Source organism: Rana temporaria, chromosome 13, assembly GCF_905171775.1.
Source record: "Rana temporaria chromosome 13, aRanTem1.1, whole genome shotgun sequence".
Classification (NCBI taxonomy): Eukaryota; Metazoa; Chordata; class Amphibia; order Anura; family Ranidae; genus Rana; species Rana temporaria.
Genome location: NC_053501.1, coordinates 69,477,865 through 69,499,627, shown reverse-complemented (window position 1 = coordinate 69,499,627; position 21,763 = coordinate 69,477,865). Strand labels below are relative to the sequence as shown.

The following is a 21,763-nucleotide window of genomic DNA, read 5'->3' as shown; positions in this document are numbered from 1 at the left end:
CGATAAACCCCAAATAAAGTTCAACTGTTCTAGTAGGTCTTTCCTGACATTTTCTTAGTTGCATCCTACAGCAAAACCCATAGTCCGCAGAGAGTTTCCAAAGCATCGGAGGGATCTCATTGTTAAAAGATATCAGTCATGAGAGGGGTACAAAAGAATTTCCAAACCATTAGATATACTATGGAACACAGTGAAGACAGTCATCATCAAGTGGAGAAAATATGGCACAACAGTGACATTACCAAGAACTGGACGTCCCCCTCAAAATTAATGAAAAGACAAGAAGAAAACTGGTCAGGGAGGCTGCAAAAATATCTGGCAAGTACTGGCTGTGTGGTACATGTGACAACAATCTCCCGTATTCTTCATGTCTGGGCTATGGGGTAGAGGGACAAGACGGAAGCCTTTTCTTACAAAGAAAAACATCCAATCCCAGCTAAATTTTGCAAAAACACATCTGAAGTCTCCCAAAAGCATGTGGGAAAATGTGTTATGGCCTGATGAAACCAAGGCTGAACTTTTTGGCCATAATTCTAAAAGATATGTTATGTGCAAAAACAACACGGGACATGACTAAAAGAACACCATACCCACAGTGAAGCATGGTGGTGGCAGCATCATGCTTTGGGGCAGTTTTTCTTCAGCTGGAACGGGGACCTTAGTCAAGGTAGAGGGAATTATGAACAGTTCCATATACCAATCAATATTGGCACAAAACCTTCAGGCTTCTGCTAGAAAGCTGAACATGAAGAGGAACTTCTTCTTTCAGGGTGACAATGATCCAAAGAATGCATCCAAATCAACAAACGAATGGCTTCACTAGAAGACTATTAAAGTTTTGGAATGGCCCATGCAGAGCCCAGACCTGAATCCAATTTATAATCTGTGTGGTGATCTGAAGAGGGCTGTGCACAGTACAGGTGCTACATCGATGCATCACGATCCCGGGTGACGTCATCCCGACCTGCCCCTCCCGGGGAAGCACTCCAAGCGTATAGCTGTTAACCCCTTGGCGCTGAGCGTATGCTGCCTCGGCTTTAGGGGCTATAATGGGATGATGCCCACAACTCCAGGCATCATCCTGATACCATTTTTTAGAGCGGGTGATCGGCTTTCCAGGGATAACAACCGATGCGGCTAAAAGCCGCTCAGCTGTTATACTGGAGGAGTGGTAGGGGACACACCCCCTCCCCCTGCCGCTTTTACTGGGCCTTTTACTGGACTCGATCCACCACTTTCCGGGGCTGGAGGCAGACTGGCACGAAGCCGAAGACGGCTTTGTTCCAGTCTCCTGTATGTAAACACAGAAGCGACATCACAACGTCACTTCTGGTTTACAAAAATAAAATAAAATACGGTATTCAGAATCGCAGTTTTTGGAGTCTTTTAGACCCCCAATCCCTCCATAAAGAGTACCTGTCACCACCTATTACGATCACAAGGGATGTTTACATTCCTTGCGACAGCATTCAAAAAAATATTTTTTAAACAAAATGTAAAAAAAAAAAAAAAAAATTATTTATATATCGCGAGCTTGCACAGCAAAGAAAATGCATTTGCAAGTCGCGCCTGCATATGTAAACCATGTTCAAATCACACATGTGAGGTATCGCCGTGATCACCAGAGGAAGAGAAATAATTGTAGCACTAGACCTCCCCTGTAACTCTGACCTGCTAACCGTTAATTTTTTTTTAAAGCGTCGCCTATGGAGATTTTTAGGTGCCGTAGTTTGTCGCCATTCCACAAGTGTGCGCAAAAAGACACTCACCTGTCCCACAATCCAGTGACGTGGCTACCCAAACCCTCCATTCTCTCCCCCGCCTGTCCATGGCAATGGCAATACTACTGTGGGCATTCAGCTGTGACAGCTTGCAGATTCCCAGCCGGGTGCGCATTTCTTACTGCGCTGTCCTGTATAGCCTGGCAATCTTCTGGGACCTGGGATGTGTTCCAGGAGATTGCAGGGAGGAAGGGACGCATAGGTGGCTCAAGCAGAAGTGGGGGCTCGTCAGAAATCGTGATGCATCACAGAATCGAATCGTTGTTTTTGCAAAGAAGAGTGGGCAAATATTGCCAAGTCAAGATGTGCCATGCTAATAGACATATACCCAAAAAGACTGAGTGCTCTAATAAAATCAAAAGGTGCTTTAACAAAGTATTAGTTTACGGGTGTGCACACTTATGCAACCATAATATTTTACTTTATTATTTTTACTTCCCTCCACCTAAAAGATTTCTGTTTGTCGTTCAACTGAGTTGTACAGTTTATAGGTCACATTAAAGGTGGAAAAAGTTCTAAAATGACTCATATATTTTTTTTACATCACAGAAACTAGACTTTATACATCCTCTGTACCCCCAAAAGAGTCTCTAGTTAAGATGGGTCTTCTTTTGCTGGCCTTTATCCACCCAAACACCTCAGCCCCTCTGACACACCACGCTGAGTACACAAACATCCAATTTCACAGAGAAATCACTGACAGTAACAATAGTATCCAGCTATAATGTTATTTTAACCACTTAAATATCAGGCACTTACACCCCCTTCCTGCCCAAGCCAATTTTCAGCTTTCATCGCTGTCGCACTTTGAATGACAATTGTGCGGTCATCCTACACTGTACCCAAACAGAATTTTTATAATTTTGTTCCTACAAATAGAGCTTTCTTTTGGTGGTATTTGATCACTTCTGCGTTTTTAATTTTTTGCTAAACGGAAAAAAGACAGATTAAAAAAAAAAAACAATTTCTTTTGTTTCGGTTATAAAATGTTGTAAATAAGTACGTTTTCTCCTTCACTGATGGGCACTGATAAGGCAGCACTGATAAGGCGGCACCAATGAGGTGGCACTGATAGGCAGCACCGATGGGCACTTATGGGTGGCTCTGATAGGCAACACTGATATGCAGCACTGATATGCATCCCTGGTGGCACTGGCAGGCATTGTGGATGGGCACCGATTGGCAGCTGCCTGGGCACTGGTTGGCATATCACTGGTGGTCTAGGGTGGCATACCTGGTGGTTCAGTGTGGATGGCCATCCCTGGTGGTCCTGGCGGCATGCTGGTGGTCTTGGGCGGCCATCCGAGGGGGGCTACGCTGATAAACAATTAGTGCAGGCCCCCCTGTAAGGAGAGCAGTCGATCGGCTCTCCTCTACTCGCATCTGTCAGACGTGATTGGACACGGCTGATCACGTGCTAAAGAGCCTCCATCGGAGGCTCTTTACCGAGATCGGTGTAGCAGTGTGTCAGACTGACACGGCGCATCACTGATCGCTGTGACGCGCCCCCCATGGGCGCGCGGCTGCCGTTATTCTGCTGGACGTCATATGATGCCAAGTCAGGATAACAGAACACCGCCCGGCCGTCATTCTGCTATAGACCGGGCGGGAGGTGGTTTTAAAGAACGCATGCACCAGAACATTTTGTAAAATACACTAAATATATTATCATAAAATAAAGTAGGTAAAAGTAAACAGAAATAAGGAGTGAAATAAACAACAATGGTAGTAATACAAGATAATTATGGGTAACTGGACCCAATCACCCTAAATTGTAATACAGTTACCTAGACTATAATAAGGGCAGCCAAAAATGGATAGTATAAAACCTCGGGGGCTATGCTGCTTTAGGCCCTGGAGTGACTTTGCCAGTTCCAAGTCTGCCTGAAGGACTTTAGTGATCCCTGAACATAAATAAGTAATTATATATGTAGCGCCTATGTACTTTATAGTACTGGTGCTAGTTAAATTTAAGGGTAGATCAGAGTGTAGTTAAACTCTGATCCAGATTGTTAGTTGCAAAATGCGGTCTCTGTCTTAGCTTGGCTGTGCTGTGGGCCCATTCTGCTGTACTGGGGTGTTCTTCCAGCCCCGGCTCTGCAGGTGGCAGCAGTGGAGTCAAGGTTTGGGTGCTCTTTCCCAGCAGCCAATCGCGAGGGTTTGTCCTTGCGGTGCATGCTGGGGAGGGGTTTTTGTGGGGCAGACGCCATTGGTTCTGGGTCTTCTTTGTCCAGTGTGGCACGCACCTTTAGGGTGGCCACATCACGGCGCCCCGTCGTTATGGCCTACCTGGCCGGGGCATGCGTGCCACGCGGTGTTCCTGGTTCTGGGACCATGTTGGCCCGGAGCATCTGAACAGCGACGGGGACCCAGTGAGTGACTGGGTTCCCACCTTTGAGGATACCAAGCTGTACTGCTGTTCGGTGGGGAGTCAGTCTGAGGAGCCCCATTGAGAGGCTGGCGGTCCAAAAGGGCCTGGACAAACCACCGGGGATCGAGGTAACCGGACACTGAGGGATTGATCACCTGTCGATCGGTACCTGGGCGACAAGTTGAAGGAGATCCAGACGTAACTCAATTAAGGAGGCATATCTCTAAGAATTCAATCCAGAGGGGACCTGTGGCAGAGGTGTCTTTCTGAGGCTCATTGAGAAGGGTCTGTGGCAGAGATTTTCTCCAAAGTTCAAGTTCACCAAGCAGGGTCTGTGGCAGAGACTTTATCCTACAATTGTCTGAGTGATACTCCGGCTGCCAGGCCCGGGTACGCCAAGCCCACTTCGGTAGGAGTGGTGCAAAGAAGTGTTACGTTTGCGAGCAGGACTGTTTCCTATCATTACGCCTGAATCTGCTATTCTCCTTTAACTTTATGTTCCTCACCACAAGTTTACTGTTTTACCCGGCTGGGTAATAATGAGCACAGCAAAGGGCACCTGTCGTGGACATTCCTTTACTTCTACTATATGCAATAAGCATCATTCACCCCTAGGAATTTCGGAGGAGCCAAGAGGACACACGCCGCCCAAAAATCCAGCAGCTCCACTGGGGGTAATGCTACATATATTATATATACACATACATACATACATACATACATACATACATACACACACACACACACACGTAAATACTATGTACAAGAAAAATGGATTCCCTTAATTTGCATAGGGGGCAGGAAGTGAAGGGAAATCTCTGCAATGGGACAGGGATAGTAAAAAATAAACTGACAGGGGCTAACCCTCGCTTACTCTATCCAAAATGAAAAAAAAAAAAAAAAGTGTTGCCTATAGTTCTACTTTAAGCACAGATGTAACTATGCCAATGGTGCAGCAGAAAACATATAGCACAGCAAGGAAGGTTTGTGGTCCAGGATGATAGTACAGTCAAAATTAGAAGCAGCGTCCCCTCCCACAGTTGCAGAATTCCGGCCGCCTGCATACCGGAAGCAGTACAGTTGCTTTATGGGGGCGCTAGACGAATTTTCCTCTCAGCCCAGTCTGCCCAATCAGACTGGCGCTGCACTAACAGTGTAGCGCAAGCCGGCGGGGACTCTTTCCGTGCTGCCCCCCTGCAAAGTGCTGCCCTAGGCCTGGGCCTTGCTGGCCTAGGCCAGGATACAGCATTGATTGCATGTCTAGAACACATTCATTGTACAGCTCCAAACTTTGTCTAAAACAGGATTTCACTGAAGTGGAAATTGACCTGTATCAGAGTCCCCTGAACTCAGTTAGTGCAGGAGGGCCTAAGTTCAGAATTTGGGAAATTTTTAAGCATTTTGCAAAGGCTCCCCTGAAGAACCCTGAAGGCACCTCAGGGTGCCTGGCACCCTGGTTGAAAAAAGACTGGTCTATTCCCTTGATATAGCCATAGGGCCAGATTCAGAATGAACGGCGTATCTTTAGAGCGGCGTAGCGCATCTGATATGCGCTACGCCGACGTAACATAGAGAGGCTCGTACTGTATTCACAAAGCACTTGCTCCCTTTCTTGCGCCGGCGTAACGTAAAATGCCCGGCGTAAGCCCGCCTAATTCAAAGTAGCAAGGCAGTGGGCGTGTAGTATTATAATGAAGCGTGACTCCATGTAAATGCATGGCCAAAGGAACGGCGCATACTCACGCATGCTCAGAATCACGTTGCAAATACTCCCTAAGATACGTCGGCTCAATGCTTTCGACGTAAACGTAACCTACGCCCAGCCCCTTTTTAAACTGAAAGGGTTGTTCGACAAGGTGATCATTTACAAACACTTTAAAGAGGAAGTAAACCCTGATGTGGTTTACTTCCTCTAGGTCTACCTGCAAAGGTAAAGCATAATGGGCTACTATGCATCGCATAGTAGCCCATTATGTAACACTTACCTGCAGGAGAAGCCTGCGATGTCACTGTCTTCCTCCATGGCAGCAAGCATCCATTCTTCACCCCTCTTCTTCTGGGGGCCGCAAACTCTGGCTCTGTGACAGGCCGGAGTCTCGTGACGTCACTCCCAAGCATTTACACAGGAGCAGCTTTTAACGGCATGACCCCAGCTTGAAACGACACAGCTTGCCCTTTCAAGATGGTGCATGCGCCTTTGAAGGCATCGCTCTGGGGAAATTGCAAATATCTCCGAGACAGTGTAGGCTTCTCTGTAGGTGCAAGTTCTCCCTGAGGGTTTACAACCACTTTAAGGTAAAGATAAAAAACAAAAACGATGTGCCACTTTGTGTTGGTCGATCACATAAAATCCCAATAAAATACATTTACTTTTTGGTTGTAACATGACAAAATGTGGAAAATGTCAAGGGGTCTGAATAATCTTTCAAGGCACTGTACCCAAAAAACTTTTTGGATAGAGTGGCGGGGGATTAGAACACCTGACAAGTGTTTTTTTTTTTTTTTATAAAGATGCTTTTCATTATTCTGGGAGATTTTTATTGTTGTCTGTACTCTTGCTAGAGAGTCGCCCTCCCTTTTTGTCATGTTCACCATTATCAATCAAGTGAAAGAAAATCTCAACTTTTGGGTTCACGCCAAAACAGAAATAGTGGGGATATCTTCCAATGGGGACACTAGTTCTGGTAACAACCAAGGATACCCTAACTTTTTTCTCATTTCCTGTTTTTGCTCAGGGACAGGCAGTGAAGAGAAATCTCCCAACTGGGGCACAGGTGGCAAAAATAAACCTTAAAAGGAGTCAGAACCCTTCCTTACACTATCTAAAATGAAAAAAAATAAAAAAAAAGTAGCCTTTAGTTTTACTTAAACAAGCAGTCATACATAATAAAGAGGCTAATGATTGTACACAAGAACCTTATGGTACAACCGTATATACCATAAAGACAACTAATATACATCTGTAGCACCCTCTAGTGTGCTACTAGTGTTGGAGAAGCTAAAAGCATATTGTGATTAGGGATGAGCTGAACACCCCCCCCATTCGGTTCGCACCAGAACCTTCGAACATACCGACCGTTCGCGCGAACATATAGAACCCCATTGACGTCTATGGGACTCGAACGTTCCAATTCAAAAGTGCTCATTTTAAAGCCTAAAATGCAAGTTATTGTCGTAAAACGTCTTTGAGAACCCGGGTCTTGCCCCAGGGAACATGTATCAATGGAAAAAAAGGTTGTTTTTTCTGGAGCAGTGATTTTAACCACTTGCCACCCGCCTTATGCAAAAAGACATCGGCAAAGTGGTTTCAATATATTGAGTGGAGGTCATATGACGTCCTCAGGATATTGAGCCGTTGCGCGCCCCCGGGGGCGCGAATCGCGGCGATCATTGTTGCAGGGTGTTAGTCTGACACCCCGCAACACCGATCTAGGTAAAGAGTCTCTGACGGAGACTCTTTACCACGTGATCTTGCAGGGTGTGAGCCTGACACCCCGCAACACCGATCTAGGTAAAGAGTCTCTGACGGAGACTCTTTACCACGTGATCAGCCGTGTCCAGTCACGGCTGATCACGATGTAAACAGGGAAAGCCGGTCATCAGCTTTTCCTCACTCGCGTCTGTCAGACGCGAGTAGAGGAGAGCCAATCGGCTGCTCCTCTGACAGGGAGGGTTTGTGCTGATCAATTATCAGCACAGCCCCCCGAGGATGCCCACACTGGACCACCAGGGATGCCACTAGACCACCAGGGATGCAAAACACAGGTATGCCACCCTAGACCACCAGGGATGACAATGACAGAAATAATGGATGCCAATCAGTGCCCGCAATGGATGCCAATCAGTGCCCACAATGGGCATCACTGATTGGCAGGCATTGTTTGTCACTGATTGGCATCCATTAGTACAACACATACGTTCGTGCCACCTATCAGTGCCCATCTATGCCCATCCGTGCCGCCTATCAGTGCCCATCGCTGCCGCCTATCAGTGCCCATCCATGCCGCCTATCAGAGCCCATCCATGCCGCCTATCAGAGCCCATCCATGCCGCCTATCAGAGCCCATCCATGCCGCCTATCAGAGCCCATCCATGCCGCCTATCAGAGCCCATCCATGCCGCCTATTCGTCCCGCCTATCCATGCCCATCAGTGCCCATCAATGCCACCACATCAGTGCCACCTCATCGGTGCCGCCTTATCAGTGCCCGTCAGTGCAGTACCATCAGTGCCCATCAGTGAAGGAGAAAACGTACTTATTTACAATGTTTTATAACTGAAACGGAAAAAAAAAAAAATTTTCAAAATTTTCAGTCATTTTTATATTTTTTTTGCAAAAAATAAAAATCTCAGAGCTGATCAAATACCATCCAAATAAAGCTCTATTTGTTGGTATAAAATGATTAAAAATGTTGTTTAGGTACAGTGTAGAACGACCGCGCAATTGTCATTCAAAGTGCAACAGCACTGAAAGCTAAAAATTGGTCTGGGCGGGAAGGTGTATAAGTGCCCTGTATGGAAAATTGGTTAATGATGCTTAAATTAAAAAAAAAAAAAGTGAAAAATTCCTTTAAATATTGTACCTGCTGGGTGTCTATAGTATGCCTGTGAAGTGGCACGTGTTTAGAACTGTCCCTGCACAAAATGAGATTATTACTGCTTGCGGCTTTAATGTAATGTCTGGTCTCTGCAATATGGATGAAAATCACTGAGAAAAATAGCACAGACACAGACAGTACACACACTACGTAGCTTTAGGTGCAATCTGCAGAGGACACGGGCAGTACACACCAAGTAGCTTTAGGTGCAAACTGCAGAGGACAAAGGCAGTACACACACCATGTAGCTTTATGGTGCACACTGCAGAGGACACAGGCAATACACCATGTGAGAATACTGCAGCTAGCACAATCACCTGCCTGCCAGTAAATTAGGAAGAGCTGATCTAGCTAAACTATACAGTGTATAAATATATATACACACAACACCTGGGATGCATATATATATCCTCTACACACTGTAACTTTAACTGACTAGCCTGCCTGCTCTATCTACCTACTAAAAATGACACTCTCCCTCTCTTTTAACCACCGCAACACACTACACAAGGCCGACCTGCAGGCGGCCTTTTATATTGTGGGGCTTGAACTAAACCCCCTGAGCCATAATTGGCCAAAGCCACCCTGGCTTTGGCCAATTATGGCTCTCCGTTTTTTTTCAAGCTGTGATTGGCCAAGCATGCGGGTCATAGTGCATGCTTGGCCAATCATCAGCCAGCAATGCACTGCGATGCCGCAGTGAATTATGGGCTGTGAAACGTAACTCGAATTTGGAGCGAACGGCCAAAAACGTTCGTAATTCGACAAACGATCGAACATGAGTTCGACTCGAATACGAAGCTCATCCCTAATTGTGATTATTGTTTAAACCCTGTGAGCCTGGGTTACTAAAGTTCAGGGCTGCTCTCCGGTACCTCCCCCTGAATCTGTGAGTTTGGAGCAACTTCTAGTAGATAGTGGGCAGAGGCTAGGCTGTCTTAAAGCGGAGTTCCACATAAAAATGGAACCTCCGCTTTTCAGAACCCTCCCCCCCCTCCGGTGTCACATTTGACACCTTTCAGGGGGGAGGGGGTGCAGATACCTGTATAATACAGGTATTTGCACCCGCTTCCGGAAATGACTCCCACGAGAGTCACTCCACTTCCGTCCCCCCCGCTGCCTTCTGGGAAACACACTGGTCCCAGGAGACAGTGGGGACACTGGCATGCGCAGTAGGGAACTGTACAGTGAAGCCGCAAGGCTTCACTTCCTGATTCCCTCACCAAGGATGGCAGCGGGGGCAACAGAGAGACGAGCGATTGCTCTTCTTCTGCTGCCGACATGGCGGGCTGGACAGGTAATTGTCCATTTATTAAAAGTCAGCACCTGCAGTATTTGTAGCTGCTAGCTTTTAATATATTTTTTTTCGCTGGACCTCTGCTTTAAATGTTTAAGGTTTAAGGGAGCTTGACCAATTCCTGGGCAGTGGGCCTGGCAAGGAACTAAGCCAACCCTTAAATATGGATGAGCCATGCAAGGGAAGTTGGGTAGAAGATGGAGATGCAGTGCTAAGGGAGACTGGCGGTGGCCTTAGAGGGACCCGTGCCAGGAAGCGGCTCTACCTTGGGCCGGAGCTCAGGTGGCTGGCCTGGAAGGATCCTACCACAGAAGAAGTTGGAGGAGGCTTTCCTGAGAGACAAGAGGGCAGTGTGAGTACTACAGCATGGTGCAGGGAAGATTGCCACATGTATGTGCTTAACTCTTCCCTATCTTACCCTGGGAGATCTCCAGAGAGTTATTTGGGAAGACTGGTGAAGAGAAGCAGCCAGGTGGGCTAGCATTTCCTTCAAGTGCTAGAGCTGGGATCAGTAGCCCGGATTCAGGTAGATTTGCCCCTTTCTTGCGGAGGCGCAGGGCAAAGTTTTTGCCCTGCGCCCCCGCAAAATTTACTGCGCTACCCGCGATTCACGGAGCAGTAGCTCTGTAAATTGCGTGTGCGCTGTGTAAATTTGCCCTGCGTAAGGGCGCCTAATGTAAATGATCCCGTGGGGGGCGGGAATCATTTAAATTAGGCGCGCTCCCGCGCCGAGCGCATGCTCCGTCGGGAAACTTTCCCGACGTGCATTGCGGCAAATGACGTCGCAAGGACGTCATTTGCTTCAAAGTGAACGTGAATGGCGTCCAGCGCCATTCACGAATCACTTACGCAAATTACGTAAAAATCAAACATCGCAACGCGGGAACGTCGGGTATACTTTAGCATTGGCTGCCCCTGCTATTAGAAGGGGCAGCCTTACGCTAAACACGCCGTACGGAAACGACGTAAATTGCGCACGCAGGGCTCGCGCAACATTGTGAATAGGTGTTAGTATGCAATTTTCATACTATACACTGAGCACAATGGGAGCGCCCCCTAGCGGCCATCGCAAGAATGCAGCCTAAGATATGCGTGGCATAAGAGCCTTATGCCACGCAGATTTTAGGCTGCAGTCGGCGTTACGATGTTCCTGAATCAGGAGCATTCGTAACGCCGGGGCAAGTAAGCAATTGCGCTGTGTAACCTATGGTTACGCAGGCGCAATTGCTTCTTGAATCCGGGCCAGTGTCTACAGGGGAGTGGAGGTACTCCAGGATGCAGTTCACACTACTTTTTGCTACATTCTAAAATGGACTGAGAGCTCCTAGCCTGTAATGGGCTGTTGCTGAACTAACGGAAACAATTAGATACCACAGAAGAAGAAACTGGAGTTGTACAAGAAGAGCTGTAAATAGGGAGGAAGTTGTCCCTGGTTTTGTTACTGTCAAGGTGGCATCCCATTATTCCCCTACCTATCCAAGTTATTATCCCCTAATAAAACATAAAATCAAAGCTCAGGGAATGTTCACTGGCTGTAAGCTGAAAATGTTATGTGCCTGGCTGTGCAGCAGTGGGGAACCCTATCACCTACAACCCCTACAGGGGCAGTGCCACCCATCCCTAGGGTTGCCATCTCATCCCTTTAAAACAGAACACATATGAATTACACAGGTTCTGTGGCTAATTTAATGCAGGTAAGGCACCAAATGAGTCTAATTACCACCTTAATTAGCCTCAGAACCTGTGTAATTCATATGTGTTCTGTTTTAAAGGGATGAGGTGGCAACCCTACCCATCCATGCAGGAAAGTTGGTCTCCGCGAGAAGCCTTTGGAATAGTAAAATAGAAATAAAAATCTAATCAGTAAAAAAAAAGGAGGCATGAGCACACCGCTCTTCACAACACTTATATATTACTTCCGTCCTGTAACTGGTACCAATCACCTGACACAATGGCCCATTACGTTTTTGGGGCCTAGACGGTTTTGTGAAAACTACTAAAAGCTGAGCAACCCACGACACATTAAAATAAAGCATGCGATTGGTTGCTATGGGTAACCTCTCCAGTTTTCATAACCCTTGTGATTCATAGCAGAGCACTTTAAAATTAAATAATAACTTTTCATGGTTTCTGTAGCACCGACAAATATAGTAGCATTTACCATGTAATAAGGCAGGATTATGTAAATCATTTAATAACTACACACCCTTTAAAGAAAATAAAAAAAATCTTGTTATATAATGAATACATAACCTGCTCTAATAAAGATCATTGTTGTACATTGTGTTTAGGTCTGGCATGCTGTTATCATCTTTATTGCATTGAATCATTCAAGAAAAGAAAAGGCCACCCATCCATCCATCCAGTGCACTGTACCTGTGTCCCAGAAGACTGCAATGAATCATGGGGTGCTGGAACCCCTACACAGGCTGCAGGCTCCCCATTCTTACACCACAAACAAGTGATGTGAAGACAGAGCTCAGGAGTGCAATCCAGAGATGGTTCCTCATCCTGAGACAGAACACCTGCTGAGTTACTTCTCTCCAGGCAATCAGCGAAGGTCAATCCACCTTCCTTCTACTGGGAACAAAGCAGACACAGCCTCAAATCTTTTCCTTAAAGGACACAGCACCACGCATCTGTCCATCCACTCCAGAGGCGCATCCCTGGCCGTCGTTAGCCAATTAAAAAAAAATCCGCTTTCTTTAACGACTCTTCTCCAACCTGCTCTTTTTTGGCATCGTCTGACTCAAAAGGTTGCCTGGGAATTTTACTACTGCCTCTAGTTGCCATGGGGAGGCAGCTGATGTCATTGGCATGAATGAGACCCTGCAAATTCACAACTCAGACAGGAATAGAAAACGTTCAGCCTCCACTTAACCCCCTCGCTCCCTTTCCTTGGGGGGTCTGCAAAGCCATTGTCTGGAGTGAGCCATTGTCACTCCGGCACTGAATGGGTTAAGCCGTGCTGACCCCCTGGAATACTGAGGTATAGTTCAGTTCCCAATGGCGTGCTTGTGACTGCAATGGTGCACTTTTCCATAGACATCACAGAAAAATAAAAAAATGATCATTTTTATTTTTTTTATTTTACACCAACCACAAGAATATGGTTCTTATCTGTAATATTTAGGCGTCGTCATAAAAAAATGTATTTCTGAAGACAGAGGTGCCTTGTCCGTTCTTTTTTACACACTGAACATGGAACACCGAAAAATCTTATTCTCAATAGAGAGTTAAATTGTGAATTTAAATGTACAGATTAATGACATTCAAAAAAAAGAGTCGCTATCTGGATTTTTAAGCCTATAATTACATTACAAAAAATCCACTTGACACAGTTTCTGGGCTGTTTCTATAGTAACCACTGGCAGATACATAAAGTCAGCAGTTGAATATAGAATACACAGATGTATTGGTATATATTTTATACATCACATGGTGCAAGACAACAGGAGAGGAAGGGGCAGGCAGCTTGTGAATGTTATTTTCATTATATATATATATATATATATATATTTTTAGCTCCCGATACAGTTCACTTAGTCAGACCTAACCCATATTCATAAAATGTGTGTGTATGTATATGTGTAATAATAGGATTTTTGTACTCACCGTAAAATCCATTTCTCTAAGTTCATGGATGGACACAGCAGCCTTTGACCTTAGGAAGCGGATATAACCCTAAGGTCAAAGGCTGCTGTGTCCGTCCATGAACGGAGGAGAAATATATATATATTAATCTGACAATGAGGTTGGTTTACTATAGGAATAGAGGCTGTTCACTTAGAAAAGTGAAGGTAAGGTGAACCTGTGTATTGGGAAAATTAGAAAAAAAAGAATTTCTGTAAGTACATGATTGGTTGGTTGCAATTGACATAGAGAGGGGGAAATAGAATTGAGAGAGACTACAGGGATCATCAGACCCAGCAGTATTGGTTTTCCAGGAGAAAGCGAGGGAGGGGGGGGGTGCAGTTTTCTGGAACACAGTGGTGTTTCACCCGTCTTGAACATTCAACACAGTGGAATCCTTGAAATAACCCTCAGGTCTCAGGGAACAGCTGCTGATAATTATTATATCTACAGTACATGGACTTTAGGCTCTATTCAGATAGTTGCGGCCACGTTCTGCATGTAGGACAGCCCAGTCATTTCAATGGGCTGCCCTGCTCGCAGAAATGCAGGGAGAGAAGTCCCCAACCCTTTTTTAAATTGCGGTGTACCAAGCTGCATAGTGCTGCCGTGCTGCATTTGTCAATGTGTGGGAGTGCCATTAAGAATTAATGGCACCCCCATGTGTTGGATAAAGAGTAGCGCATTTGCCTGCATGTTGGAAACATATGATTTTGCGCAGTAATGTGAACCTAGTCTTGGCATGAACAGTGAGTTGCAGATATAAGAATAAATAAAAGAATAAGACTTGTGACCCACTTAGCATATTTGACATCCACAGCTCCTCCAGACTTAATTTTTTTCCAGTCATATTCATGAAATTAACCACTTCCATACCAGGCACTTACGCAGCTTCCCACCCAAGCCAATTTTCAGCTTTCAGCACTGTCGCACTTTGAATGACAATTGCGCGGTCGTGCTACACTGTACCCAAACAAAATTGGCGTCCTTTTTCCCCCACAAATAGAGCTTTCTTTTGGTGGTATTTGATCACCTCTGCGATTTTTTTTTTGTTGCGCAACAACTAAAAAAAGACTGAGAATTTGGAAAAAAAAATACGTTTTTATTTTTTTCTGTTAATTTTTTTGTAAATAAGTTTTCCCTTTCAATTACGGGCACTGATATGGCGGCACTAATGGGCACCGATGAGATGGCACTGATGGACATCGATGAGGTAGTACTGACGGGCACAGATGAGGTGGCACTGATTGGCGGCGCTGGTATGTGACACTGATGGGCACTCATAGGCGGAACTGATGGGCACACATAGGTGGCACTGATGGACACACATAGGCGGCACTGATGGGCACACATAGGCGGCACTGATGGGCACACATAGGCGGCACTGATGGGCACACATAGGCGGCACAGATGGGCACTCATGGGCGGCACTTATAGGTGGGCACTGGGCATGGATGGGCATTGTGGGGTGGCACTGATGGACACTGTGGGGTGGCACTGATTGGACACTGGGGTGGCACTGATGGACACTGTGGGGCAGCACTGATTTTGCCAGGTTGCCAGTCAGTGCCCATTTGTGGGCACTGATTGGCATCTTTTTTTGAATGCTTTTTTTTTTTTGATTTTTTTTTTTTTACCCACCCTGGTGGTCCAGGGTGGGCATCCCTGGTGGTCCAGTGTGGCGATCCGAGGGGGGGGCTGCGCTGATAAACAATCAGCGCGAACCCCCCCTGTCAGGAGAGCCGCCGATCGGCTCTCCTCTACTCGCGTCTGTCAGACGCGAGTGAGGAAGAGCCATCAACGGCTCTTCCTGTTTACATCTTGATCAGCCGTGATTGGACACGGCTGATCACGTGTTAAAGAGTCTCCGCCGGAGGCTCTTTACCGAGATCGGAGATGCAGGGTGTCAGACTGACACCCCGCATCACCGATCGCCGCGATGCGCGGCCCCACGGGCGCGCGCGGCATGAAATCCTGCAGGACGTTCTGGAACGTCCTGTCAGGATTTCATAACCACTTCCCGGACGTAAATCGGCTATAGACCGGGCGGGAAGTGGTTAAACAAATATAAGTTGTCAGAAAAGAAAAGCTGACTGTACAAATTGTAGTGAAAATGGCACCCTTACATTGGTGGTCAGTGGAGAAGGGCCCAATAGGCTGGTGGTCAGTGGAAGTAATGCTCTTTACATTGGGGGTCAATGGGAAGAACGTCCCTTACATTTGTGAGAAAAAATGTATTTGTATTGGTGGTGAGTGGGAAGAATTCCTCTTACATTGGTGGTAAGTAGAAAGAATGTCTCCTTAAATTGGTGGTCAGAGGGAAGAATGCCCCTTACATTGGTGGTCAGGGGGAAGAATGCCCCTTACATTGGTGGTCAGAGGGAAGAATGCCCCTTACATTGGTGGTCAGAGAGAAGAATGACCCTTACATTGGTGGCCAGAGGGAAGAATGCCCCTTACATTGGTGGTCAGTGGGAAGAATGCCCCTTACATTGGTGGTCAGGGGGAAGAATGCCCCTTACATTGGTGGTCAGAGGGAAGAATGCCCCTTACATTGGTGGTCAGAGAGAAGAATGACCCTTACATTGGTGGCCAGAGGGAAGAATGCCCCTTACATTGGTGGTCATTGGGAAGAATTCATCTTACATTGGTGGTCAGTAATAAGAATGCTTCTTACAGTGGTGGTCAGTAGGAGGAATGTTCCCTTACATTGGTGGTAAGTAGAAAGAAAGCCCTCTTACATTGATGGTCAGTGGAAAGAATGCCCCTTACATGAGTGGTCAGTGGGAAGGATGGCCCTTGCATTGGTGATCAGTGGGAAGAATGTCCCTTACATTGGTGGTCAGTTAGAAAAATGCCCCTTCCATTGCTGGTTAGTGGGAAGAATGCCCCTTACATTGCTGGTGTAGTGCTTGATTGCTATTAGTATCTAACATCCACCATATCACCCTGCTGGCAGACCTCCATCTATCACCTCAGAGACAATGAACAGTCATTTGCGTTGTTTTGTTTATTTTATTGGAGATATAACTTGGTTGGGGAAAGGGATATGGGATGCCCATAGAACATGTTGCTTTGCCATCATATTAAAGAACTTGAAATCTGGTTGAGCCTTGAAGTACTGATGCACAGATAATATCTACAGTCACTTCCCCTGCATCACCATGCAGACTATTTCTCCTCCTCTGTGTACCTCCTGCAGACTGTTGCTCCCAGGACTTCTCTCCTCCTGCACAATCTGTAGATCCTTATCTTTCCTGTCACATCCTCCTCATGTGAGCTAAAGACTCCGCTCCGAACAGTCCCAATGGCTGGCTATCAAATGCTGGCTGTCTGCAGTACCTCTCCCCAGTGGCCTAGTCATTTAGTAGCACGTGTTGCTTGGTGGACAACTTTCCCAGCCAGTCCAGTATGCAAATCCTGCGCCCTCAGGCTGCATCTATATGACACATTTCCCACAGTCTCTGCTCTGGCCTCGCACCCAGCTCCCCTGGCATGCCTCATCCAGAAATCCACTGTGTTCCACTCACCGACCTTTTCCTGCCTCGAGTTCATGATGAAGAACTTTATCTGGACACATGTTCTGACAGCTTCTACAGCCCCTCTGTTCCAAGACACTCCACCCATTACTGTGTAAGGATGTAGCTCCCTCCCAGCTCTCCCATGCTCCTGGAACCTGATTTTATATGGGAGGCCTTCCCCCTGCTAATATCAAGTGGGGATTGGTCAGGGCTCCTCACATGAGCTCCCTGTCACTCTAGTCCTGTGCCCTGCCCCTCTTCCAGATCATTCTCCCTGGAAGCAGGGGAGGCACCCCAGAACTAGAGCACAGGTGGTCACACCCACTGCTACACTAACCACTCCCTGCCCCCAGATCAAAACAAGCAGGACTAGCCTGAAGCATAGGCCTGCCTAAATGTACCTGCACTGACAGTTTCCCTAGCAAAAATCCGATTCTAGCACCTACCTACAGTAGTGGGTGCTACATTGGATAATGGGAAGAATGCCCCTTTCATTACTGGTAAGTGGGAAGAATGCCCCTTACATTGGTGGTCAGTGGGAAGAATGCTTCTAGCATTGGTGGTCGTTGTGAAGAATTACCCTTGCGCTAGTGGTCATGAGGAAATCCTCTTACATTGGTGATCAGTGGAATGAGAAAATACAGAAAGCTAAGAAAGATCATTGATATCACTTTATATGAGAGTTAGAAGTTGTTGAAGGAAGCCCAAGTAACCTCTGGAGGAACACTAGGGGTCCACAGAACATAGCTCCCAACTGTCCCTGGTTTTGAGGGACTGTCCCTGATTTGGAGCAATGTCCCTCTGTCCCTCATTCCCCCTCATTTGTCCCTCATTTTGGTCTAATCTATATAGATGTATATAAAATGCACTTTTTATCTATCAAAACGTTTTTTTTCCAGCACTAACCTCTTGACGACCGCGCCATAGCCGAAAGACGGCTACAGCGCGGTCAAGTTATTCTGGTAGGACGTCTATGGAAGTCCTCCCAGAATCTTGCTCCCGCGCGCCCCCTGGAGCTTTCTCCTGGAATCATCCGTGACCCGGCGCATCACGGATCGCGGTAAATTGCCGCTGATAGCAGCCGTTTACCACGTGATCGCTCCGTCCAATGTCGGAGCGATCACTTGTAAACAAACCGGCGTCATTTGATGACGCCGGTTCCTCCCTCCCCTCTCTGTACCGATAAGTACAGTGTGAGAGGAGAGGGGGAGAGAGCGGATGGCAGCAGCAGTGCTCTGGGCTGGATCTGTGACAATTGCAGTCACAGATCCAGCCATCCATCCATCCCTGCCCAAACTCTGCAATACAGTGTGCAATACTCTGCAATACAAAATACCCTGCAATACCCCTTGCCAATACTCTGCCAATACCCCCTGCCAATACTCTGCCAATACCCTGCATACTCTACTAATACCCTGCCAATACTCCACAATACTCTGCAATACCCCACAATACGCTGCAATACCCCACAATACGCTGTAATACCGCACAATACCCCGCAATTCTCCGCAATACCCCGCAATTCTCCGCAATACCCCGCAATACTCTGCAATACCCCGCAATACCCCGCAATACTCTGCAATACTCTGCAATACTCCGCAATACTCCGCAATACCCTGCAATACTCCGCAATACCCTGCAATACTCCGCAATACTCCGCAATACTCCGCAATACCCTGCCAATACTCCGCAATACATTGCCAATACTCCGCAATACCCCGCAATACTCTGCAATACCCTGCCAGTACTCCGCAATACCTTGCCAATACTTAGAAATACGTACCCCGCCCCCTCCCTCCGGTGTTTCTACCGACTCACCGCTACGATCAAAGCCAGGATCATTTTTTTTTATTTCAGGCTTCCCAGCCTAGAGGTGAGATGTGGGGTCTGATTGATCCCACATCTCACTGTAAAGAGGACCTGTCATGCTATATTCCTATTACAAGGGATGTTTACATTCCTTATAATAGGAATAAAAGTGATCAAAAAATGTATTTTTGGGGAAAAAAGTGTCAAACTAAAATAAATAAAGTAAAATAAACAATAAAATGTTTTATTTATTTTTAAAGTCCCCCTGTCCCTGTGTGCTCGCACGCAGAAGCGAACGCACACAGAAGTCCCGCCCACATATGAAAACGGTGATCAAGCTACACATGTGAGGTATCGCTGCGAACATTAGATCGAAAGCAATAATTTTGGCCCTAGACCTCCTCCGTATCTCCAAACATGTAACCAGTAAAAATATTTTTAAGCGTCGCCTATGGGGATTTTTAAGTAGCGAAGTTTGGCGCCATTCCACAAGCGTGTGCAATTTTGAAGGGTGACATGTTGGGTATCTATTTACTCTGCGTAACTTCATCTTTCATATTATGCAAAAACATTGGGCTAACCTTACTGTTTTGAGGTTTTTTTTTAAGCACAAAACTTTTTTTTTTTAAACGCGTTCGAAAAATTGCTGCGCAAATACCGTGCGAGATGAAAAGTTGTAATGACCACCATTGTATTCTCTAGGGTCTTTGCTAAAAAAGCATATACAATGTTTGGGGGTTCTATGTCCTTTTCTAGCAAATAAATTATGATTTTTACATGTAGGAGAGAAATGTCAGAATTGGCCTGGGTGCTCCAGATCGCCTGATGGTGCTCCCTGCATGTTGGGACTCTCTATGTGGCCATGCTGTGTAAAAGTCTCACACATGTGGTATCACCATACTCAGGAGTAATAGCAGAATGTGTTTTGGGGTGTAGTTTGTGGTATGCATATGCTGTGTGTGAGAAATAACCTGATAATATGACAGAAACTAGAAAAAATAGGATTTTTGTACTCACCGTAAAATCCATTTCTCTGCGTTCATAGACGGACACAGCCTTCTTTGACAGTAGGGTTATGCTTCTTCCTACCAGGAGATTTAGGCAGAATTTTACAATACTTAAGGTGTTAAAACCTTTCCTTCATGCCGCTCCTCCCAGGGGGCGTGGCTCCCCCAGGCATAACCCCACCCTGCTCTAGCAGCCTTCAGTTCGTAACAAGCAGTACAAACAAAGGAGGGGTGGGTGCTGTGTCCGTCTATGAACGCAGAGAAATGGATTTTACGGCGAGTACAAAAAAACTATTTTCTCTTTCGTTCATAGACGGACACAGCCTTCTTTGACATTAGGGACGTCCCCAAGCAGTGTCAAAAAATTTCGAGGGGTGGGAAAAATAACACAGCAAACCAGGTTATACCCCAACAAAACCGGAGTTACTCAACGGAGGAACTCCAACCTTAAACTGCCGCCTGTAACACCCTGCGGCCGAAGGAGGCATCAGAAGATGCACTCACATCCACCTTGTAAAACTTTGAAAAAGTGTGGGCCGACGACCAGGTCGCTGCCTTACACACCTGTAACACAGAAGCTTGATGTCGGAAAGCCCAAGAGGCCCCGATCTCCCTGGTCGAATGCGCCGTGACCCGAAAAGGAGGCGCCCGCCCCTTCAGGGCATAGGCCTGAAGCACAATCTGTCGGATCCACCTGGAAATGGTGGCCAACGAGACTGCCAGGCCCTTACTGGGACCGGACACCAGACAGTGAGTCCGACTTCCGGAGAGGAGCCGTCGCCGACAAGTAAACTCGAAGGGCCCGAACCACATCCAGAGAATGTAAAGTGGCCTCCTTCTGTTTTTTCGGCTGAGGACATAAGGATGAAAGAACAATGTCCTCGTTAATGTGAAAGGCCAAAACGACCTTTGGAAGAAAAGAGGGCTGCGGGTGCAGCACCGCCTTATCCTGATGGATGACCAAGTAGGGGGCCTTGCAAGACAAGGCCGCTAGTTCAGACACACGTCTGATAGAGGTAATAGCTACCAGAAAGACCACCTTCTGTGACAGAGTCAGCAAAGGGATCTTCCGAATGTCCTCAAAGGGGGCACGCTGAAGCGCCGAGAGGACCAAATTCAAGTCCCATGAGGGCAGTGGAGGGCGCACCGGAGGGGCCACATGGCGGACCCCCTGCACAAATGTGCAAATCAAGGAGTGCGCCCCCAAGGGACGCTGAAAGTAAACAGCCAGAGCAGAAATCTGACTCTTGATAGTGCTCAAGGCAAGAGCCTGGTCCACTCCCCGCTGTAGGAACAGCAGGATCCGGGACACCACGTATGTACGGGGGTGCCACTTCATCTCCTCACTGTAATGCCTCTGTCATTATCTCTTTTGTTTCTCGCTTCCCCCAACATGTCCTCACTTATTCTCAAGCAGATTCTTGTTTTCAGGCTCCGTTAGACCAATGCGCCGCGTCACTTCCGGTGCGCGCGTGTTTGCGTTCCACCCTGGAACGCGGAAGTGCGCCTCGTCGTTCTCCGCCTCCCTCACACGCTGGCTCCCTATTTAAACCTTCAGACATGGCGGCAAGGTGTTCCACTATTCTGGTAGGACGCCTGCCGCCTCCTGGATATCTGAACCTTGCTTCACCTCCTGGATTACCAGGCCCTGAACCCGGGACATGCCATTGCTATCTTCAAGGACTGAATCACCTAACCGCAAGTATACTGGTTACCAAAGTTTAAATCATACTAGTAGCATATGTTA

At 46.8% G+C, this 21,763-nt stretch overlaps 1 protein-coding gene across 2 annotated transcripts in view; it reads right to left on the bottom strand.

Annotated features, from left to right (window-relative positions):
- Window positions 1-12,862, bottom strand: part of LOC120920285 (serine/threonine-protein kinase PAK 6-like) — a 169,447-nt gene extending 156,585 nt beyond the window's left edge. For both annotated transcript variants that reach the window (XM_040332274.1, XM_040332276.1), the window contains exon 1: window positions 12,423-12,862. The gene's annotated coding sequence lies outside the window, so the exon portion shown is untranslated. The remainder of the gene's footprint in view (window positions 1-12,422) is intronic.
- Window positions 12,863-21,763: the final 8,901 nt, after the last annotated feature.